The following is a 25,564-nucleotide window of genomic DNA, read 5'->3' on the forward strand; positions in this document are numbered from 1 at the left end:
TGACAAAGGTTTAATTACTCATATTTATAATGAGCTAAATCAATTGTACAAAAAATCAAGCCATTCTCCAATTGATAAATGGGCAAAGGAAATGGATAGGCAGTTCTCAGATAAAGAAATCAAAACTATTAACAAGCACATGAAGAAGTGTTCTACATCTCTTATAATCAGAGAGATGCAAATCAAAACAACTCTGAGGTATCACCTCACAGCTAGCAGATTGGCTAACATAACAGCAAAGGAAAGTAATGAATGCTGGAGGGGATGTGGCAAAGTAGGGACATTAATTCATTGCTGGTGGAGTTGTGAACTGATCCAACCATTCTGGAGGGCAATTTGGAACTATGCCCAAAGGGCGACAAAAGAATATCTACCCTTTGACCCAGCCATAGCACTGCTGGGTCTGTACCCCAAAGAGATAATGGACACAAAGACTTGTACAAAAATATTCATAGCTGCGCTCTTTGTGGTGGCCCAAAACTGGAAAACGAGGGGATGCCCATCAATTGGGGAATGGCTGAACAAACTGTGGTATATGTTGGTGATGGAATACTATTGTGCTCAAAGGAATAATAAAGTGGAGAAGTTCCATGGAGACTGGAACAACCTCCAGGAAGTGATGCAGAGCGAGAGGAGCAGGACCAGGAGAACATTGTACACAGAGACTAATACACTGTGGTATAATCGAACGTAATGGACTTCTCCATTAGGGGCAGTGTAATGTCCCTGAACAACTTTCAGGGATCCAGGAGAAAAAAAACACCATTCATAAGCAAAGGATAAACTATGGGAGTGGAAACACCGAGAAAAAGCAACTGCCTGAATACAGAGGTTGAGGGGACATGACAGAGGATAGACTTTAAATGAACACTCTAATGCAAATACTATCAACAAAGCAATGGGTTCAAATCAAGAAAACATCTAATGCCCAGTGGACTTACGCGTCGGCTATGGGGGGTGGGGGGGAGGAAAAGAAAATGATCTATGTCTTTAACGAATAATGCTTGGAAATGATCAAATAAAATATATTAAAAAAAAAAAGATAAGGGGTCAAAGAACACAAGAAAAAACCCAATGATTTTAATAAGAAATAAAAGTCATTAACAGCTATATGACAAAATGCTCCAAATCAATATTTAGAGAAATACAAATTAAAGTGAAAAAGAGAAAGAAGAAGCATACTAAACAAAGGAAATCACATTGAACAAAAGGAAATAAATAAAATGTCTGAATTCACATGAGTTACCCAAATTATTTTGGTTCCAGAGATTGAATTGATTCCTTCTTTCTATCTTTGCTATTAAAGGCATTACCATTCTTTTAGTCCTATAAATCTATATATAACCTTTTAGTCATCTTCAGGAGTTCATTCTCTCTTACTAACCTTTCCCCATCCCTATTCTATCAGTTTCTAAGTCAGATCAATTCTACTCCAACAGCACTTCATGTGTGTATCCCCTTTTCTTTATTCATAAGCCACTACCTTAACGTAAGCCCTCATCACCTCTTGCTGAACAATTACAATAGTCTAATTTGACCAGCTTGCTTCAAGTCTCTCCCCTTCTCTAATATGTTCTTCATAAAGCTTTCAGAGTAATATTCTCAAAGTATAACTCAGATCATGTCATTCCTTTATTTGGGGTAAAGAAAATTCTAGAAGCTCTATTGCTTCTAGGATAAAATGCAAACTCCATTGTTTATCATTCAAAGCTCTTCCTAATATGATTGCAGCCTCCTTTTTCTGGCTCATGATATAACCTCTCATCTTCATACATTCTTCTTTCCAGACAAATTGATCTGTATGCTCTCCCTTATACATAATGTTCTTTCTCCTTTCTTTGTTCCTTTTTGTAGACTGGCCCCCTCATTCCTTCCTTACTCCTACTCTTAGAATCTCTCACTCCCTTCCATGCTTTGCTCAAAGTACTAACTGAAGCCTCAGGTGTTATAATGGACCTTTTTTGACCCGACCCTCTCAACTACTACTGTCCTTCCCCCAAGAAATTATTTTGTGATTCATGTATAAGTATTTTGGATTTGTTTATGCTATTTATCCCAAAAGAATGTAGTTTTCTTATAGGCAGGACTGTTGTATCATAGCCCCAGTACTTAACACACACACTCAGATATATGGGGTTTTCAAGGAAGACTAGTATGGGGGTTTGCTGAGCCCTTTTCAGTATTTCTCAACTACTTTTAGTGACATCTGTTACTCCAAGAAGATGAGGCATGTGCTACCTACACCTCAATAAAACCACCTGGGTATACTGTCTAAACCAGGTTGAAGGTGACTGACAGGACCAATCCCATCAGTGACTTATGTGGATGTCTACACCAGGCATTTAAAGATTTCCCCTGGTGGAATGGGAAGATGAGAACAATTTGTGCCAGAGGCCATGAAGGTGACTGAAGTAAGCAATGTGGAATGCTTAGAGCTTGGTCAGACATTAAAGATGCCAAAGTCACTCACTACATCTTTGCCATTGCCATTTTTTTTGTCCTTTGTCCTGTCACTTTGACTTTGATAACTCTGGATGAGATAGTGAGGCTTATAATTTTCTTCAACTTGACCTCCCTTACAATCAAATCACACAAAAATCAAGAAATCATTCTCTTGATGCCATTGATTTTCTTAAAAAATGAAGGATGAATGACAACAGCATCACACTATACATAGTGAATGCTTAATAAATAACTGTGCCTTAATTGATTAGAGGATAAATGGTTCAATTAACAAGCATAAAATCTAACCCCCCTCTTTGTAGATAGGTTGGGGACTACAGGTAGACAATATTGTATACCCTGTGACAGTGTGATGGCTTTTCTTGAGTGTTTTGTTCTTGTCATAAAGGAGGATTCAGTAGGTTGAGGAGGCATTGATGTAGGATGGGAGAGGGTTGAGAAGATAATAGGGAATGTGAAAATAACCTTGTGCTTACGGTGTTTAAGGTAATTCAACCATGTGACATAAAATGTAACAAAAGATAAAGCAATCTCATATTGCATACATGGAAGCAGAAGGTTCAGGGTTATTTTTCCACATTAGCTAATGGTTGATCTATTTAAGGTTATTACCCCCCCCCCCCAGTAGATTAGACAGATTAAGTGATTTGCCGCTTGTCATACAGCTAGAAGATATCAGAGGCAATATTTGAATTCAAATCTTCTTGACTCCAAGTCTACTGGTTAGTTGTACTCTTCCTTATCCCTTTTATTTCATAGGAATGAAAACCAGAGTTTATTTGTAGCACCAAATGTTCCAGGGTATCAAACTCTTCTTAAAAATCAAATATTTATCAAAAACTCCTCTTTTATATCACTGGATGCTTAAGCACAACTTCTGCCCATAAACCCTTTCAGGAATTATGGTTCCCCAAAAGGACTTATACAAAATTCCTTGACTCCAATTTAAGTTTTGTGCTGGCCAGATGAATGGTATTAAACTGTGGGCTTGTATATTCACCAATAGACGTTAGTAACATATTGTAAAACCTCATTAATTCTGATGTCAGTAATTCAGTCGTTGGGATATTTTCGATAGAGCATATCTTTGCTTAGTCAATCCTTTCTTCATAGAGGAGACAAGTTAATAGGGTAAAACAGATTGCAAGGCAATATTTAAAATACTTCAAAGAATAAACTGTTTTTAAGCACCCTCCAGCACTTCTGAAGCATCCATTTACAAAGAAACAATTAATATGCTAATTATAAGCCTTTCTTATCTATTCATTAAAACAATTTTTATAAGGACCTTGTGAAGAAAAGACAATTTGTTATCTGTTTTAAATTTGATTATGCCCTGTAGTAAATGTTTGTGACATAATATATTGTTTTAAGAGAAGCTAAATGATTGAAATAGTTCTTACCTGTCTAGCCAGGTGACTGAAAGTCAAGGTTTTTTGGCTGAAATAAATTGGTTAACTGTACTAATTGGCTATACGATTGGCCAGAGATTGATGGGAAAGCAACATGAAAGGGCTAAGGTTGGCAACTTCTGCTATTAAATAGATGAAGAACCATTTTTTTTAAAATTCATTGCACCTGTGGAAATATTATCATTTTAGGAACAAAAGGGTTTAGACAGTCACCATTCCCTTATTCTGAGTTCTGTTTGGGTTGGAATTAGTCATGGCTCTATAAAGGACTGTCTAACCTTTCTGTCACTTTTGAAGAGAAGAATAAAATCAAGACAATTAGTTCATGTCAAATGAGGGCCCTGTTTGTTAAATCTGAACACTAGCATCCCCAAAAGACTTTAAAAAGCAATTCATGAAGAATGTCAGATCAGCTCTGACTTCTTCAATTATTTTTTTTTCTTTTGCACTGTATGATAGAATAATGTTATGCGCCCCCCCCCCACCATTCCCTTTCAATATACTAAGTATTCCTACATAGGATGTTTTTCAAAATTTAATGTGGAACTCTGCCATTTAAAAGAGGTCCTTTCTTTTCACAAACTTAAATTCTTTATTCAATTCACTTTTAATCATCAAATGATTATATTGAATTCACCAAATAGTTATTAGCCTCCTAAATTGAGAATGCTTGAATAGGAATGAAAATGCTTAAAAGAAAAAACAATAGACTTTGTCTCTCTTTGACCATATGCTCTTAGATGTTACAGTCTAGGAGATAATAGTATATAAAAATGTCATATAAAAACTGATAATATGGAAAGTAAAAAATAAGAGAGGGAAAAAATGCTTCTTAGAGCTCCATGGAGAATTAGAGTAGATTTCTTTGGGTAACATTATAGGATTAGTAGGTGAATGAATGATAGGGGAAACAGGAATGCATTCCAGGAGTAAAACTGAGGGAACCAAATAAGAAAAGACAAAGACAGAAAAATTTAGGGGATGCATGTCAGATGGTACATAGTTCAATTTGTAAGTCTTACTGTCCCTTTGCTGGTTCTGCCACTCCAAAATTTTATTTGAGTAATTATTTTTAAATTGTTTATAGGAGAATGTTGAGAAAGTTCAGTTGGATTGCCTCTAGTCTTTCTTCTTTGCTACACCCCTCCTAAACTCTCTTTTCAGATCATTCTATGATTCTGTGGGCAATTCCAGTTAGTCATCTACTTAAACCTGAGAAGTCATATGAAATTAAACATTTATTTAGAAAAGATAAGAGGACAAAGGTAGACTGTTGGACAGTGCCCACTTCACAGAACCAGGAAGATGAAGAGCTTATTAAGGAGAACTACAAGGAACAATTAAAGAAGTAGGAAGGGGATGTGTTTGTGTGGGGAATATTTGTTGTCTCTGAAATTGAAGGATTTAAAGCTTTGTGGAAGAGAGAAATCATCAGTCAGACTGAGAGATCCAGAGAAATGAAGCCATGTGTGCTGGGGAAAAAAAGTGTCATAAACTGAAGAAAAAAAAAACCTGATAAAAAAGTCATATTCTTATCCCAACCCCTTAATGTTTATTGCTAAATAAAACTAGTGCATATACAGTTTAATTTCCATATGAGAGAACATTTCAAGCTCATTTCTTTATTATAATAGTAATTGCCAGGTCTCATATGAAGTTGACTTTGTCTTCTTTATATTTGATTTTTTCTTCCTGACTGGATTTTTCCTTGATTTAGAAGCTCTGTAATTTTACTATTCTGTTTCAAGAGATCTTTATTTTGGGGTTTCTTAAAGGAGGTAATTGGTGAAATTATTTCTTTTCTATTTTGTTAGTACCTCAGTATTGATAGATGAGAGAAGTTTTCATAAATGATATCTTGGAGTGTTGTGTGTAGACTTTTTATTTCATCAAAATTTTCAGATAATCAAATCAGTCTTAAAGAATATCTACTTTTTCTCTTTCCTGGGTGACTTGCTTTGCATTGCAATAAATATAAAAATAAATTAATATAATAAAAATCTTTTTAGTCTTTCAAACTTGCTCTGGCATAAGTTATTTCATGGAGTCTTTATCTATTTCTGATTTAATCACATTCTCAAGGAATCTTTTATTTAACTCTTTAGACCTTTATTTCCTTCTAGAACAAAGGTTCTTAACATTTATTGTGACAGAGCCTTTTTGACTTTCTTAAGAATCTTTGACCACTTCTCATAATGATATTTTAAAATAACTAACATAAAATTTTTAAGATTACAAAGGAAATAAATTATATCAAATTATACTTATCTATCTATATAAATTAATTTAAAATATTTTCCATGTTTATGAGATACATTTTTCCCTCCCCCTCCCAGAGTTACCAAGAAATTTCACTGGGTTATAAAAATGTTATCATTTGATACATATTTCCATATTATTTATATCAAAATATATTTTTTAAAAGTCAATGTATGGATACCATTTTAAAAACTGATTTCTTATTAATTCCATTAAATCTTTCATTTTGTCATATATATTTATTTACATCTGCATATATAAATTCTCCTATAATACATAGCAAACAAGTATAAATACATAATAGTATACAATATAGCATATAATAAAACTATATATACATTAACATTTCATTTCTTCTAAGAATTCCAGTAGAATTTGTGGAATAGCTATGATATTCTCTGAATCTTTGCTTATAGATTATATATACCTATGCTCTTCATTTGGGTTTATATCTTGGAAGTCCCTGGACATATATTATTTCTTTACCATTAGCGTTTTTTTTTTCCTGATTACTCATTTTCTAGCCTTACTTCCAGAATTGGGACTTTGCCTCATGTCCATGTGCTGTGCATTCCAGAAAGAAATAGGCCTTCTTTGGTACTGATCTCTATTATCTGGGACCTGGGCAATGAATGCTACCTTGTCTGAGGACCCCAAAATATCTATGGTCACTGAACTGTGCTAGGGAAATCTGATCTAGGACACCATGATTACTGTCCTTTCAGTCTAAGTCCACAAGATCTCAAGTCATCACTCAAGATCTGAGAAGACTCTGTGGATACACCCTGCTTCTCCAAGGCAAAAGACTTCTGTGGATGTCCTAAGTCTGGGGTTTTCTGATTGGATTGATTCCCTAGTACCTGAAGCTTTATATGTATCTTTTTATTTGTATCTGTGGTGGCAGAATGCAATTTCTATACATTCTCCTTTGATTCCTTGAGAATGACTTGATTTTTTTGCTCATTTTTTAAAATTAATTTATTTAGTCAATTTAGAACATCATTCCTTGATTACAAGAATCATATCATTTCCCTCCCTTCCCTCCCCCCATCCTTCCCATAGCTGACACACAATTTCATTAGCTATTACATGTGTCCTTGATCAGAACCTATTTCCATGTTGTTGGTGTTTGCTTGCATTAGGATGTTCATTTAAAGTCTTCATCCCCAGTCATATCCCCTCCACCCATATATTAAAGCAGGTGTTTTTTCTTCTGTGTTTCTACTCCCACAGTTTTTCTTCTGAATGTGGACAGTGGTTTTTCTCATAGATTCCTACAAGTTGTTCAGGATCACTGCATTTCCATGAATGGAGAAGTCTGTTACATTCGATTGTACCACAGTATACAGTGTTCTCCTGGTTCTGCTCCTCTTACTCTGCATCACTTCCTGGAGGTTGTTCCAGTCTCCATGGAATTCCTCCAGTTTATTATTCCTTTTAGCACAATAACATTCCATCACCAACATATACTACAATTTGTTCAGCCATTCCCCAATCAAAGGGCATCCCCTCATTTTCCAATTTTTTGGAAATTTTTGGCTCACAAAACTTTTTGACTCACAAAGAGCTCAGCTATGAATATTCTTGTATAAGTCTTTTTCCTTATTATCTCTTTGGGGTACAAACCCAGCAGTGCTATAGCTGGATCAAAGGGCAGATAGTCTTTTAGCCCCTGCTCATTTTTTTTTTAAATCCTTGACAATTATTTGGGATATTGGTGGGCTGTGGTATTTTCTCCACCATCTTGAGAACAGTTCTTACAATACATTTTAAAGGAATTACCAGCCAAAGGAGAGGTTCCTGGGGGTTAATTATCTTTCTTTTATTTCTTCATTTTCTAAATTCATTAATTTTTAAATGATGATAAAAAGTCTGTATATCTCTTAGATTGGTTATTCATTCAAAAGGCCTTTCTTCATAACCTATTATTAGGCAATATAAAATGTAAAGAATTAGGGAAAAAAAAGTCACATCTTCCCTCAGGACATTTATAATCTAATGGTAAAGGGGCAGCTAAGTAGTTTAGTGGATTGAAAGCCAGACCTAGAGACTTCTTGACTTCAAATCTGGTCTCAGACACTTCCTACCTTTGTGACCCTGAACAAGTCATTTAACCCCATTGCCAAACTCTTATCACTCTTCTGCCTTGGAACCAATACACAGGATTGATTATCAGACCAGAGGTAATCAGCCCTTGTTCTCAAGGGCTTTCTGGTATAATGGGCAGAGAAAGGATACAAACAACCATATTCAAACAAGAGATAGAATATATGGGAGATAATCTTAGAAAGAAAGATTTAGATTAAAGAGAACCAAGAAAAACTTCTTGTAAGAAATTGGGACTTCAGTTGATACTTGAAAGAAGTCAGAAGGCAAATATAAGTGGGGAACTATCTAGTTCCAAGCATGGAAGCCAGTTAGTGAAAATGCATAATCAGAAGATGGAGCTTTGGCTAGAGGGTGCAGGGAATTGAGTCAGGAGGGTCCAAGTTAAAATTCCACCTCAGACACAAACTATGTGACATTAGGCAAGCCACTTAATTTCTGTCTGCCTCAGTTTTCCCAATAGTGAAATGGGGATCAAAATGACAACTACTTTACATGTTGTATTGTGGATTAAAAGAGATAAAAATCTATAAAAATGCTCAATGCAATGTGAGACATAGAGTAGGCATTTCATAAATGTTTGTTTCTTTCCTTTTCCTTCATCTATAAAAAAATAGCATGGAAGCCAGTGTAACTGGATATTCAAGACTTGATAGAAGGCACTTTAGAAATCACCCAGAGACTGGATCATAGGAGATTGATCATACTGACACCTATATTTCATAGATCTTTAGAAAAGGTGAGTGATGCCAGAGATCACAGAACTAATTATTGGTCCTGATGACAATAGAGTCCCTAATGATCTGGGTGTTTTCCCACTATTTCACATATTTCCTTTCCTTTGAGTTAAAATGATAGCTCATTTCTGTCTGCCTGGAAGAAATGCAGACTCATTTAGGATCTGGGCCATAAACTTAATTTGGGAGACTTTTTTTTATCTTTTTACCTCCTATAACATGTTTTAAGAAACTTTGCACTTTTTGAAGACAAGCATTTTTCATTGTTTGCCATGAAAGAGAAGACTGGAAGAGTCCAGGTTGGGGTGGGAACAGGGAGGATAGGGAGGTACAATTCTGGGGAAGGTTTTCAAATGTAATGAATAGACCCGCCTAAGGCACTGGTGTGATTTTGTTTAAACAAACATAAGCCAATTAAAAATACAAAGAGATCCAAGGAAAAGATGCTCTTAGCTGAAAGCCTCATGGGAAAATAATTTAAATCACAGATCAATAGCAAAGGAAGAGATTTAGTCCCATGAGGCTCAAAGCCAGCAAGTAACAAATCTCCAGAAATGCATTTGTAGGACTGTATTTAATGAGGGGTTGTTGCATTAAGAAATCTTATTTTCCTATCCTTAGAATTAAGTATTTACTTAGGGCAAAATTTACAATGTACTTTGTAGGGCAAGTCGTACTTAGAACTAAAAACATTACCAGTGTGTGTGTGTGTGTGTGTGTGTGTGTGTGTGTGTGTGTGTGTGTGTGTGTGTGTTGGCATGAGTGTATATTTACTATTGAAGCTAAACAGGGTTTATTATTATTATTTTTCAACTAGAATTATTACTAGATTTTAAGATAATCCTTCCCCAGAACTGGATGGTTCTTACAATTAGTTGGACAGGGCTAATTTTATTGCTTTAAAATTTTGCCCCATGATAAATCAAGGTAGGAAGCTATAATTTTAATTACTTCTCATATAGAGAATGATCAGCTACTATTATTTATAGTTTTTTAAGGTTTACATATTTCTTTCTTCATGGCAATTCCCTGAGAGCAGTAGAATCATCATTAGCCATTTCAGAATTGAGGAAACTGATCTTCAGAAAGATGAAATGATTTATTGTTGTTGCTGTTTAGTAATTTTCAGTCATGTCTGACTCTTCATGACCTCTTTAAGGTTTTTTTTTTTTACAAAGATACTAGAATGGTTGGTTATTTCCTTCTCCAGCTGATTTTACTAATGAGGAAATGAAGGCAAAAAGCACTTTAAGTGTTGGTGCCTAGGTCCGTACACAGTTAGTGTCTGAGGCCATATTTGAGCTCAGGAAGATTAATCTTCCTTACTCTAGGCTCAGCAATTTATCCACTGGGCCACCTAGCAGCCCTCTGATTTCCCTTAATCATAGAGGTAGCAATAACATTTTTACTACATGGGTTAGGCAGTATATACAAAATTTCCCCACTCCCCCAATAACAAAACTGAAGACTGGAGAGGATAAATGACTTATTTGTGATCATATAGCTAATAAGAACTAGATTTAAAAGTAAAGCTTGGACATCCTGATTCATATTGTGTTGGACTTTTAGTAGGTAGTTGACAAAAGATAGAAATAAGTGAGGAGTGGACTCCAGAGCACCAAGTCTTTTGAGACACAGGTTATGGGGCTCCTTGAAGAACTGAGGACACCCTCCTTCCTCACACCAATTAAAATCATAGAGTTTTAGAGGTAAAAGGTTAGAAATAACTTAGTTCCATGGAAAAAACCAAGGGTCCTAAAGCCAAAAATCTGGATTCAAATTCTACATTTGATGTTTAATACCACCAGTCCTTGGACAAGTCTTTTAAAATCTCTAGTTTTGTTTCTATCTCTGTAAAAAGAAGGGTTTGGACTATATAGTCTTATGTCTTCCAGACAATCTATGACCCTATCTATTAGTTAATCTATTTTCTTCATTTTCAGCAGAAGACATTGTGCCTAGGAGGTATGGGACTCGATCAAGTTTTAAAACTGGAACTAACAGTAGGTCTAAACTCTCCTAGGACCATGGCCAGTTCTCTTTGTGATTTGAGGGGTATTTTAAAAGACCTCCTTTGTTTTTATCTCCAATTCAAGCCAAATAGTGCCAAAATTTTTTACTTATTAAAATTTAATTATTTGATTATTCTTTAATATGCAAATTCATCAAAGTAGGTATACAAAAAATGTGAATTGTTTTAGATTAGTAAAATAATAGCTCAATCAAATTCAAGTGAAAAGGATACATGGGGCTACTACCCAGTATATGAGGATCCCTACAGGTCACATATTGATTTAGAAAACCATAAAATTAATTTCATTCTAGTATATTTTTTATTTATTTTGTTAAATATTTTTATTACATTTGAATCTGGTTCTAGTTGCACTTAAGAAGAGTTTTGTAGCCCAGTTGAGGCCAAATGGTTTGATACTTCTGCTTTTGGAATAGGGAACAAAGGATTTGAGGGTTGGGTATAATGGGAGAGCTGGACAGTAAAAGTATTGAATGCCAAATTGACTGAGCATTGTGGCATGAGGCTGGTGGAGAGTCTCAAAATATGGGGCAATGTATTGTACCCCTCATATCATCACTAGGCTCCAGTTGCCTCACCCTATGTCTATTCTTCATGGTTATATATGGTTCACTTTAAAAGTTCAAGGAAAGAGATACAAAGTGCTTGGAAGTTAAAGGGGAGGAAAAAATGTTTCCAGTTGTAGGGATCAGGGAAGGGTTTCTAAAAGAAATGACATTAGAGCTTGGTCATAAAATATGAGTATGAATTTCACAGATAGAACTTGAGAAAATGATATTTCAGATCCAAGTTACAAGATCAAAAGCATCTAGAAAGAAAAGTGATATATATTTTCAGGAAATGCAAAGATGTCCTGTTCAGATAGAATATAGGATCAGTCAAGAGAAGTGGTTAAAGAAGGCTTTGGACTTAAGACATGAGAGGCCTTGAATGACAATTTAAGGAATTTGTAAAGATAGTTGGATTAGGTCTGGAATTCAAAATCAATTCTTCTTATTCATTACTGAACATTACTGAATAGTGAGCTCTTTTCTCTTTCTGGGCCCTAGTTTCCTCATCTATAAAGAGAGATACTATATGATTTTTAAAAACCTTTTCAGAGCTGGTGTGTCAATGATTCTTTGATTTTTTTTTTTGATGGGTAATGTGGACCCACTGAGGTTTTTGAGCAAGGCATATCTCGGCAGCAGAATGTAGGGTGTGTTAGAAGAGAGAGTTATTACAAAAAGGAAGACCATCATTCATGTAAGAGGTAATAAGGACCTGAATGGGGACTTTTTCATTCAGAATTCAGAAAGGAAATGAGTGAACAAAGATATGAGAGTTAGAAGGTAAAGACAGAAACAGCATGATTTATTAACTATCAGTTGAACATTGTTTGGGACATAAAAACAAACAAACAAACAAACAAACAAAAAAAAAACAAAGGCAACACAGTTTTTTAAGGCTGGATGACCAAGGAAATGGTGGTCTCCTGAACACAAATAGGAAAATCAACAGGAATCAGTTAAAGAATTAAAATGAATCTATAATAGTGTTTTTTATATGCTTGGCACATTAGGAGAGTTTAGTATGTAAATGAGTCAGTCTATGACATCAAGGAGCTTATATTTCATTATAAAAAGACAAAATATATAGGGCATTGGTGGCCAGGAAGGAATGAAATCACAGAAATGGTAAGTGGAATGATAGGACATTTGGAGGTTCACTATGTACACTGGTTTATTGACACCCTCATTCCAAAGTCTTGATTTGATTATTGTTCTCACAACAAGAGATGAAAGTTGTCAGGAGGTGGGAAATATAAAATGTTGATGGCAGCATGGCAAGAAGAACAATGTTGTGAGTCTTCTGATGCTGGAGCCAAGTTTATGTAGTAATATCCCACCAATCCACATAGGACTGTGGTTAGAAACTGGTGGTTCAGTTTGCTATTTAATCCCTATTAAAAAAGATCTTTAAAGTGTGGGGTGGGGTGTCCTGCCTTACTTGCTTGTATGTCTGTCACTTAATGCAATGCTTGGAACATAGTAAGTACATAATACATAGGTTTTCATTCATTTTCAGTCTCCAGAAGTGGCAGAAAATAGAAATGGCAGAAAGATTTGAACTGTTAGGGAGTATCTAGAAGAAGATGTCCAAGAGAAGGTTGGAATTAGCCTTGGTAGCTCCCAAAAGAGTCCGAATTAGAGATTTAAATTTGGAAGTTAATGAAAGGATCTTAACCAGTACTTGCATTCCTTGGTGCATCTATGTTGGTATAACTGATATCTCTCCTCTTTCCCCTCAAGAACATTATTGATTGGAGGGGAGATGACTATTGTACAATTGTATTTCTTTTCTTCTTTTTGACAGTCAAGAGCATATCCTACTAGAAACATAATACCATAACAGCACATGCAAGGATTTAAAATGTATATAAAACTCACGTGTTTCCAAAAAATAGGCATTTAATAAATATTTGTTGAACCTACTTCCCTTCCCACAAAGGAGGACTGCTCCCAAGAGGGCAATGCCCTTGCTTTAGGATAATGAGGTTAGTTACCCTGAGGAGTTGGATTTCTAGTACTGTCACTCATGCATCGCCACTCATGTTTTCCATTAGTATCAGTCAGCTAGACATAATTAGCTTTTAGAAAATGGTATTTATTGAGATGGTATAATAAAAATAGTTTACATAAAAAATCTTCTCCTCCAGTCAAACCTGGAGAACACTCTTACACAAATATATACAAAGGTTCAGGGAAGATAAGTTCTGTGCAACTTTTTAAGTTAGAGAGAGGGAGAAGAGGGAAAGAGAGAGAGAGAGACAGAGAGAGACAGAGAGAGAGACAGACAGACAGACAGAGACAGAGATAGTGACAGAGCTAACTAAGACTGGCAATTTTCTGATTAGGTATTTCCTAAGCCAATGAAATTATAGGTCTAGTACTTATTCTTTATATTAATATGGTATTTGTTTTCAGAATCAATGGACTCCATGAAAATCAGAATTAAAAAGAACCCTGGACATTATATCTCCAGAAAACATCAATTAAAAACTGTCGAAAACTATTGAAACCAGAGGACATAGTATACATAGAAAGAATTCACTGATCACCTGTACCCCAAAGAATAGCAAAAGTGTAAGGATTTGTCCTAGTCATGATCCAAAGTTCAACTTAAAAAAGCCCCATACTTCAAACAGAAAAAAGCAGGTTAAACACCAAGGAACAAGAGTCAAGATCACATAAGATAGGAAAGTTTCTACTAAAAACAAAATTAAATCTGTTTTTATTAACTTTTTATTAATTACTTGGATTTTTATTAATTTTATTAATAGTTAATTAATAGTTTTATTAATTTTTTATTAATTACTTGGATCTTTGTAATTTGCAATGACTTTATTTCATAATGTATGATAGAATGATCTAACATCAAAAAAGCATTTCACTTTTTTCCTTTTGTAACTTTAAAGCAAACCTTGTAGTATGAAGGAATTTCTAGAAATTTGTAATATTTCTGGAAAATATCTTCATGATATATATATATATGTATGTCTATATGCACAAATATATATATATATATATATATATATATATATATATATAAAACTATATCTCTATCAATTTAGACATAAATCTGTCCCAGACTTGTATTAAAACTAGAAAATGTGGTTAATAGAATGGGATCCCTCTTTCAGAAAGCTGGTCTCCAAACATTTATTTGATATAATGAATAAATCTTATTTATAACTCAACTAAGAAATATTAACATGGAGGCAGATGACTTTCTTTAGAGAATAACATAGTATCAAAATGACATAATCACAATATCAAAGGCCACCTTTGCCTACTTCAGGGGTTTGCCCATGACTGACCCTGTTAAATGTGTATTCTCTACATGTCCAGTAGTAAACATCAATGGGAGGAAATGTAGATATAACTAGGAGGGAAATTGTTGTTATAATTTTATTAAGAAAATACTTAGCTGAAAGAGGAATTATTTTTTTCTCTCATGATACCTATAGAAGACTTCTTTGTTCTGGAGGCCAGTTCCACCTCAGCCCCTTCCTGTAGAAGAGTTTTCACCACTATTAGTTCTTCATTGAAAGGAAAACATTAAAGAAAACAACAATAACCTGGATTTTGTGTTGGTCAGGGAGTGAACTTTGTCCCAACCACAGTTCTCAAACTTTCTAATAACTTTTTCTTCAAGCTGAAAAACCAAGTATCATTTTTCTCAACCAATTTTGTCAGAAACAAATGAATTTTCCTTCTGTATGGTTAAGACACAACTGTTTCCCCCAGAAAATCACTGATTTTCTCTCTCCTAAAACTACCCACTTACCCCTAAATTCTCAATGTGTTTGATTTTTCTGAATTGGGCTCGAAATGTATAACTATTTGGAAGAAGATCCTTTTTGATCTGTCTAAGAAATGTTTGTAGGGCATTCAGTTATCGCAGCCAGTTTTGTGGGTTTGCTCAAATTAATGTAGGGCACTTTGAAATACGTATTTGAAAAACTTTCAATCCAAATGAACAGTGAAACAGAGAGGTTGTATGCAACATAGAGAGCATAACAAGATGAGATATAGATTCTCTTTGTTTAGCCATAATTCTTTTTTTGTCTACAATAATAGGATCTTGTCCAGAACACTATAATTAAGCATGTGGTTATTTTCTCCCTGTATACTTTTTTTTTAACATTCTCTTTGAAATAGTAGGCTTTGTGTTAGAAAATTTATGCTGTCATTCCTCATTAGGACATTGGGAAGGCAAATATTGCATACTATTATAATATGGAGTGTTGATCAGAGATACTTATCAGTTGAGTTTCCCCTAATTGAACTTTTTCAGTTTGGGGACATAAAAGGCAAAGGCAATGGGATGTTAGATTATTAAAGAAAGTGTATACTACTTTAACCAAGTTAAGGAATTGCTAAGTTAGGCAGCCATTAATTGACTGAAGGATCAATAGCACCAAGGGTGACTTTTTAAATGAAAAAAAATATGCATTGTAAAGATTTAGAACAAAGAAGGAAAAAGAGAGACAGATAGAGACAGTGACAGAAAGTGTCAGTTATGAAGGAAAAACACAAGTCTTTAGAAGTACTTTTATAGTTTATATTCTAGAGATATGGGAAAGGGTACAAGGAAAATATATTTCTCCTGCTTCTGGCTCCCTCCATTTTTTCATGACCAAAGACAACTTATCACTTTCTAGGAGAAAGAGGGTTGAGTAAAATAAGCCTAGAGAATCTAAAACAGCTTAAAATTAGCCCTGGAAGGATGTAGTTGAATCAATTGTTTTTCAAAGGTGAGAGTTTATGGGCTACAATTTTAAAAGTTTATACCTACAGAATGTCTTCAACCTGGAGAGACCCTCTACCCTGGAAGAATCCCATTTGGGAATTTGAGTTCTAAGGGTCATCCTACAGTGGTTGCTCTATTTAGAAAGTTTGAGTTAAAATATCATATTAACCAAAATGATCATACAAATTTCATTGCCTCCAAGTGAGTTCATTCATAGACCCTCTTGCCGCAACACCTTTTCTGGAATTTTGTCAGCGTCATTCCTCTGAATTGTATCTGTATTGATGATTCCTATATCTACACAGCTAACCCCTCACCTTTATTCTGTGTTCTAATCCCACTTTTTCAGTTGTCCCTTGGATAGTTCTAACTGGATCAACCAAATAAACATCTTTATGTCCAAGATAGAACTTGTCATCTTCTCTCCTGCTTCCTAACTTTTAATTCCTGTAGAGGGCGCCACCATTCTTCTAGTCACCCAGCTACCATGCCTAGGAGTTATCCTTTAGTATTTATTCTCTCAATCTTTTATCAGAATTAGTTGCCACATTCTGTCAAGTTTCTCTAACATGGCTGCAATCTCTTAGGTCCCTCATAGCTCACCTAGACTATTGCAATAACTTCTTAATTTGCCTTCTCTGATCCACATCCCACATAGCTTATTAATATTTCTGAAGTACATATCAGATCATGTCACTTTCCTGCTCAAGCAATTTCAGTAGTTCCCTATTGCATCTAGTATAAAATACAAATGCCTAAGTTTGGCATTTAAAAGACCATCATGATTTGCATCAAGCATATCTTTTGGGGCTGGTTACCTGGAATAATGATTCCTTCTTAAATATTCTGCTTTGTAGCCAAACTACTTAAGTTGTATTTTCTGTACATTAAATTCCATCTCCTAATTTTTATCTTTTCACCCATTTATCCACCCTATTAATGTTACTTTAATGCAAAATATGTTTTAAATAATGAAAATATAGGGAATTTACTGAAGAATGGCTATAGTTTAATATACTTAGGTGATGGTTTAGAATCTGAAATCCTAGAAATCTGATCGTAGATAATCAATTATTAGAGATATAAGAATTCAACTTAGTGTTTATACCTTGCTGCTTATATACTCCATATGCTCCTTTTTGAGAATTACAAAAACAAGACCCAGAGAAGAGAAGTAGCTTGTATAAGATCCATGGCAATTTTAGTAACATAATTGGGACTGAAGACTATTCTGATGCCTTTCTATTACCAATGAACTGTTTTGATCTCTATAACTTTATTTGAAATCTCAGGAAATTTCATTCATTTATTTAATCCTTATTTCAAATGAAGAAGCCAACTGGGCCCAAGAGGCTTGCAAATCTTTAAAACTCAATAATTTAGTCAATTCTAAAAATAGCAGGAAACTGGTTTGTCATCTCCTTCCTCAGTTCTGAATTTCCCCTTATTCAAAAATCATTTGGCAATATGTCTAACTCTGTAAATGAAGTTTATAGAAATAAGAATAGTAGATTTGGAACTACAAATGTAGAGAGTGTTGTGGAGAATTGGTAATTGGTTAATTATAGAGGAGGAGACGACAAAAGTATGTTTAGTTTCTTCATCCAGATAGTTTAAATAAATTTGGCATTTTAGCATGGATCATCTAGAAAATGACTTTGCTTCTCTTGACTTGGTAAGTTTTCATAGTTTCATAGTTATGGTAAATTATAATTCTAAATAAATATAATTCAGATTTAACAAAGATTGTTGAAATATTTACTCTGTGGAAGATACTATAGTTGGCCTGGATGATGCAATTTTAATGATGGTCTAGTCACTGTCTTCAAGGAGTTTCCAGTAAGCAGCAAGTGGAAACATATACATATACATATATACATATATATATATATATGTATGTGTTAGATGCATAAAATGCAAAATACCCTCAAAGTTTTAGTGCAGTCTTAAGTCTGCTTAAAGCTTAAAACTGTGTATACCAAGAGATAATACTAGAGAGCAGGATATAATGGGGATAAAGAAGATATCTCTACAAAATATTCTGTGACAATTTGATCAGGAGAGGCACTGATAGTTGAAGTAACTCACCCACAGTAGTCACACAGCTGAAATGTGTCATAGGAAGGACTTTCCTCTTAGGTTTTCCTAACTCTAGAATCAACCTTCTCTTCACTAGAAGAACTATTAGTGCCATCTAGTTCAATCTTTTAATTTGGTAGATGAAGAAAATGAGTCCCAGAAATAGCATGAACTCTGTTTCTTCCTTTATAAAAAATGAACAACTTTTGTTAATATGCAAAAAAAAATCACTCAGTACCATAATGGACAGACAACTGGTCTCAAAAGCCAGGAAGACACCAGTTCAAGTTCTGCCTTTTACAGTCACTGGTTGTGTGACATTGGGGAAGTCACCTAACCTCTTAGTGCTCCAAGTGACTCTCTAAGTCATAGACAAAGTTTTAACCTATATTGGTAGATTTGGGTTCCTCATCTGAGAGTTTTCTATACCAGAGATATCACAGGCTCAATCCTCATTCCTATACTTATATTTCATTTTGTTTCAAACTGCAATCAATTGTGGTGACCTAGGCAGTGACAAATTTTCTTGCCTGATTGCTGTCTAAATTAACTTTGTGGATCTTCATTGGACTAGACTTTTGGAAGGTGCCTCTTTCTAATTCCTGTGCATCATGGCCACCAAATTTCTAAACATAAGAAACTACTCAAGCTCTATAAACCTCAGTTTACTCATCTTCAAATGAAGGGATTCTACTAGATGATTTCTTTATTGCCTTCTGGGAATAAATACGATGATCTATGTAAGCTGGACTATGCTGGTAAATATTTAATAACCAGCTCTAACCCTCCTGTCTCCAATGTACAGAGAACACGCTTTCAACTTCATTATTATTTTCTCCATCACATTAATAAGTCTGATGACAAAAAAAATAAATAAACCAAGCCCTGATTTTCAAGGAGTTAAAGTAATATGAGCCAGTTCCACTACAGGATAGTTTGAGTTAGCTCTAATACATTCCTGCTTCAAAGTCCAGAAGCTGACATTCTTTACAGAGATTTTAATAGCTAACAAGGCTTTTTCAGTTATACAATTTGCCTATAATAAATATGCCATATTCATATCCCACTAATGTGATACATAAGAAGATAAGGTCTTTTGAAATATAGAAAACCCCAGGGTAAATCAAGGGATTTAAGTCAATATGAGATGATTGGACCTCAAGAAATTCTAAAATTTCAAGTCAATAAGAACTTTCCTAATTTGTTTGCAATGGCACGATGGTATCTTGTTTTCAGTTGCTTCCTAACTGTGCAAAATATAACAGCAATTCATCTCAATTTTTCATCCTCACCTCTCACTTTCCATATTCCTATGCTGAGGAAAATTCAGAATTTTAAGTGTGTCTTTCTTGCCTCACTTGGTCGAGACATTTTGGATACTATTGGTCAGCTCTGATTCAAAGAGGGGAATTCAGGATTCTTCTGAGTTGTGACTGTGGAGCCGTCATGTCTAACATGGGCTACCTGGTGACCCACTCAATGGTTTGTTTCCAAGGAGTGACAGCTTGAGACTCCACATGCCCTCAGAGTGTTTCGGGGAGACAGCAAATGACATTGTTTGCATTCTAGTCTTAGAATGTCTAGGCATTATAGAGACATAACTGGTAACAATGGATTCTGCCACAGACGCTTTTTTCTCATGGCTGAGTGACTGGCAGTCACTGGGGAGAGCCCATTATTGTTTTCAACTTGTAACTTAACTGTTCCTTTTGTCATTCTGCATAATTGCTGTCACCCAGGTAAAACTAGATTGTTTCCTCCATGCTAAATTCTCCCACACTCAATTCTGGACCCTTTAGGCAATACAGACCAGTGGGGAACCTCAACTACTGAGTTGGTTAAAGAAAATGACCACTTGAAGGGGAAGTTCTTTGAATGGACAGGACTCAGAAAGAGGAATGCCATCTTTATAGTACCATGACTGGTTTTTCAATACAAAATGTGGCCACCAAGACACTCGCATTAAGTTTAATTCTGTGAAAATCACCAGAACAATTGGCATGAACAATTGCCTTGGGAATAGTAAGGATTTTTCCCAGGTGGAGATGAATCTCCATTATTGCAGATTAAATATCTGTGCTGAACTAGATCCCCTTTATTCTAATTCAATTGAAATATTTTTACTAAGCAAGATTCAGGGATAGACATTGGGTGAGGTGAAAAGTTTAGAAAATAAAATTGGATTTATATTCTTCTATAGTCCCTTCTATCACCTAGAAAGTCCAGATTTGGAACTTAATTTAATATAAATTCATCAAATGACTACTATGTGCATGTTGAAGTTCATAGCCAGAAGATACAAAAGACAAAAGCAAAATCACCCATGCCCTCAAGGAGGTTATTTTGAAATGTAAGTGATGGTGGTGGGGGTAATTTCTTTATTACTTAGTGAGGGTTTACTATGTCAGGCATTAGTCTAAGTCCTGGGGATAAAAGGAAAGTAAAATCCACATTCCCATTTAAAGTTTATATGCTCTGGTCCACTATCTCAGGTCCAGACCAGAGGCATCAACCAGTCAGGAATCCTGGATGCTCTAAGTGATTTGGGGTAGCTTTTTCTCTACAACCATTGGTTTGAGTCCTCACTCCTTGGTGTTCTTCCCATTTTATGGGAAGTGATCAGCACCCCAATTCTACTTAACTCCTCAACATCAGCTAGGTTTTGCAAAGATATTTACTTTTCAGATAAAATAAAAATTTCCCCTATACTTTGGTGTTATAATCTCCCTAAACCATTTCAGTCCAATGAATGGAGTAGGAAGGGGATAGCTTTAATTTAGCTCAATTTGTACATAGAATTTGTTCCATCAAGTTCAAGTCCAAAGGTGGCAGTTGCTGCTGGATGAGTCTTTCCTCTGGCCTTAAATCCTTATGATCACTCCTAAATATTGTTCCTTGCTTCTCAGGACATTGACACTGGGCTGACTTTAATAGTAAATGACTTGGATTCCTGGACTTTTGGATTCCTGTTGTTCACATTTCCTGCCTTTGAAACTCCCAAAGAATAAAGATCAGTGGGTGCTCATATGTCTTCAGTGTGGCTGTGCTATGTTTCAGTACTTAAAGAACTGGGTAGCTATAATTAGCTACTAACACTCAGGGTTTGTTTTATACCCGGGTCCCAGTCAGGCCTGCTAGTAAACCAGACAAATGACCTTATAAATGCAAGTGCTTTCCAGCACAGAGCAACAATCAATTCATTGTGCTGTGCCCCACAATAAAACTTGCTTATTTGCATTGCTTCATTTTAATGTTTCTATTTAATCATTGTCAGTATTATTGAAAATCTTTTCAAAACACATGGTCAAAGACTCACCTCCTTTCATCTAGAATGGAAAAGAACAAATTAAAAGGTCAAGGATCCAAGATCATTTCTCAGGGACCATGAAACCCTAGAGGAAGAAGATTCTGAGACCCTTTCCTTTACAGCATAGTCTCTCCATGGATATGCAGTACCACCAGGGTAACGCTGAAGACAATGAGTAGAAGAATGTCACTGGAGATGAATATCTCTACCACCAATCAAAGAGCCCCTTCTTCAAAACATGGTTTGGCCAACTGGAACTAGCCAATTATAGCATATTTCTATGTGACGCAGGCATTTCCTTTATGCATCATCATAATTCTTCTGGAATCAATACCCTCGTGTTGCCCCTAGAGAGAGTTGCTATCTGAGGCATTTGCTAGTCCCCTCATTATGTTTCCCACAAAGCAACATCAATCTAAAGGGAAGAGGGGGGTTAAAATGACATAACTATATACAGAAAATATTTGTGTTGTTTAATCATTTTTTAGTTGTATTCTACTTTTTTGTGATCCTATATGGAATTTTCTTGGCAAAGATACTGGAGTAGTTTGAAATTTCTTTCTCTAGCTCATTTTAAAGATGAGTAAAGTAAAGTAAACAGGGTTAAGTGAATTGCCCAGGATCACACACCTCTAAGTGTCTGAGGTCAGATTTGAACTAGGGAAAATGAAGCCCACCATTCTCTCCACAGCACCACCTTGCTGCCCTTACATAAAATAATATATTCAGTGGAAGTGGAAGTTAATCACATAGGGAAAAGACTGGGATAAAAGGCAGAACTGGGGAAAAGTCTCTTACAGAATGTGGTGAGATTTAAATTGAATCTGGAAGGAAGCTAGGAAATCTGGGAAATGGAGGTGATGAAGGATAGCATTCCAAGAAAGAGGTATAGTCAGTGCAGAGACAGGATCAGTTTGTGAAGTGTTCAAAAGCTGAAGAGGATTTTGTATTTTATTTTAGGAATAATAGGGACTCATAATTTATTAAGTAAACGCAAAATCCAGTGATGTGTAGAAATGTAGAAATTTTAGAAATTTAGAAAAATTTCTTTTTAGAAATGTAGAAAATTTAGAAATTTAGAAAAATTTCTTTTTAGAAATGTAGAAAATTTAGAAATTTAGAAAAATTGCTTTTTAGAAATGTAGAAAATTTAGAAATTTAGAAAAATTGCTTTTTAGAAATGTAGAAAATTTAGAAACATAGCAAAATTGCTTTCGGCATCTGAATAGAGTACAAGTTAATATAAGGGAAAAATTTGAGGCAAGGAGACCAAACAAGATTATTGTAATAATCTGAGTGAAACTTGATTAAGAAGACCCTGTGTCAGGATTGTGGCTGTAGGAGCGGGGAAAGGAAGCATATGGGAGAAATGTGAAAGTAGAACTTGACAACACATTGGATTTTGGAGTAGGTATGTGATGCTGAGTGTGCCAGTCTTAATGACTGGAAGAATGATGGTAGCCTGAGTAGAAATAGAAAAGTTTAGAGAAGGAGGAAGATAATAAATTCCATGTTGCATGTATTAAATTTGGGATGCCTTTGGGACTTCCTTGTGGATTTCAGGCAGCTAATAATTTTTTTAAAAAAACCTCAAATAAAAGAGCTTATTGTAATAATAGATGAAGTTTGAGTTGTGTAAGCAAGAAGGTAACTTGGACCAAGTAAGCATCGGACTCTTCCTCCTCTCTGGCTTGAAGCACTGTGACACAAAACATGATACTGAAGAACAATTCTATTTCTGTATGTGTCTAATTTATTATCAAGGGAGTGAGAGCCATTGAAGCAAATCACTCTCCAAATACATTTACTCTTTACTCCATTTCTTTATAGCCTATATATAATATCATTTCAGGATTGGTCAGGGATGGAGGAATAAAAGAATCATGCAATAAAGCAATCTCTCAACAAACACTTATTAACTACTTAAGACTATGCTAGCTGCTGGAGAAGCAGGAGCAGAGAGGATATAAAAAATGAATAGATAAGGTATCTGCCCCTAAAGAAGAGGGAGTAGGGGACAAACATTTATTAAACTCTTACTGTGTACTATGAGCACCCTGCTAAGCACCTTATATTATTATCTCATTTGATCCTCATACCAACTTCGGGAGATAGATGTCATTATCCCCATTAGACAGCTGAGGAAACTGAATCTGAGAGAGGTTAATGACTAACCCAAGGTAACACAGCTAATAGGTATTCGAGGCTGTTTTTAAACACAGGACTATCTGACTCTGGGTCCAGGTACATTCGCTATACTAACTACCTGCTTCTGCCCTCAAAAGACTCAAGGAAATTGGAAGACAGCCCAAAATCCATTCAATTCAACAAATACACGATCTCTCAAAAGTCTTAGTTCAGGGGGCATCTAGGTGCTCAGTGGATTAAGAGCCAGGCCTAGAGACAGAATGTCCTAGGTTCAAATCTGGCCTCTGATATTTTCTAGTTGTGAGACCTTGGATGAGTCACTTGATACCCATTGCTTAGCCCTTACCACTCTTCTGCCTTAGAACCAATAAACAGTATTGATTTAAAGACAGAAGGTAAGAGTTACTACACTTGATCTTAGCCAAAAGGCCGAGAAGCGATGAAGGTAAGAGTTAAAAAAAAAACAAACAGAAGAAAAAAAGATCTTAGTTCAGTTTTAAGCTTTAGAAAATTATTTTTAAAATACAAAACACCCTGTTTAAGCTATTTACAATGAGAATTATTAACATCAAAGCATACTTGCTCCTTCCCAAGGTGGTGAAGGGAACACAAGATCATACTATATGAAGAAATAGAAACTACTTAGCCTGGAGAAGGGAAGACTGGGGATGGGCATAGGGATTGAATAATTGCCTCTAAGAATTTGAAAACCTATGTTACAATGTAAGGATTAGATGCTTGGTCTCAGTAGGCAAAATGGGAAAGCAGGAGCAAGTTTCACTGGGGAAAGATTCATATTATATATATATATGTATATGTATATATATACACATATGCACGCATACATATATATACATATACATACACACATGGTAAAATCTTTCTAAGCATTAGAGCTTTTCATGTAGAATGTGCTGCCTTGAAATATAGCACAGTGAGCTTTGCCCTCTTTCTCTATCCAGACATTGTCCTTCTATTAATATAGCCTAAGATTGCATTACCTTAAAACAGTTGCTTTAGACTTTTGCATAATATTGAACTTACAATCCACTTAAAATCCCAAATAATAATCACATGAACAGCTGCTTGCATTTCACAGTTCTCACATAATACTTTTGACTTCCAGTAGAGGATTTTTCATTTTTAAATTACATTTAATCTTGTTAGATACTGCTCTTCTTTCTAGCCTATTGAGAACTTCTTTTAAAAATATTTATTTTAAAAATTAAATATTTTTAATAATTGTTTTCTGACATTTTGTGATCCATGTTCCCTCCCTCCCACCCAATCCTTCCTCTTCCCCAAGATAGTGGGTAATATGATATTGGTTGTACATATATTATCATATAATATATATTTCCATGTTCATCATGTTTTGAAAGAAGACAGATACCCTTTACACTAGAGAAAAATCCATGGAAGAAATAAGATGAAGAATGATATGCTTCAGAATACATCAGTTCCTTTTATGCAATGGATAGCCTTTTTTCATCATGAGTCCCTTGGGGTTGTCCTGGATTGCTGATAATAGTTAAGTCATTCACAGTCCATCATCATACACTATTTCTGTTACTGGAGAGCTTCTTTTGTATCTTTGTTCTGTCATCTAATATGTTAACTACACTTGTAATGTAATGTTTGTAATGTAACCAATACATTAACTACAGTTTGGTGTTGTCTGAAAATTTGATAAGCAACTCATATGTGCCCTGATCAAAGTCATTAA

General features: G+C 35.1%; 1 long non-coding RNA gene and 1 pseudogene across 1 annotated transcript in view; both read right to left on the reverse strand.

Annotated features, from left to right (window-relative positions):
* The window catches only part of LOC130455044 (uncharacterized), a 30,106-nt gene extending 8,191 nt beyond the window's left edge, over positions 1-21,915 (reverse strand). The window contains exon 1 of the long non-coding RNA XR_008912844.1: positions 21,700-21,915. This is a non-coding gene — a long non-coding RNA (uncharacterized LOC130455044). The remainder of the gene's footprint in view (positions 1-21,699) is intronic.
* A 2,292-nt stretch (positions 21,916-24,207) lies between these two features.
* On the reverse strand, positions 24,208-24,279 carry LOC130455308 (U2 spliceosomal RNA; annotated as a pseudogene).
* Positions 24,280-25,564: the final 1,285 nt, after the last annotated feature.

Source organism: Monodelphis domestica, chromosome 6 (genome assembly GCF_027887165.1).
Source record: "Monodelphis domestica isolate mMonDom1 chromosome 6, mMonDom1.pri, whole genome shotgun sequence".
NCBI classification, from domain to species: domain Eukaryota; kingdom Metazoa; phylum Chordata; class Mammalia; order Didelphimorphia; family Didelphidae; genus Monodelphis; species Monodelphis domestica.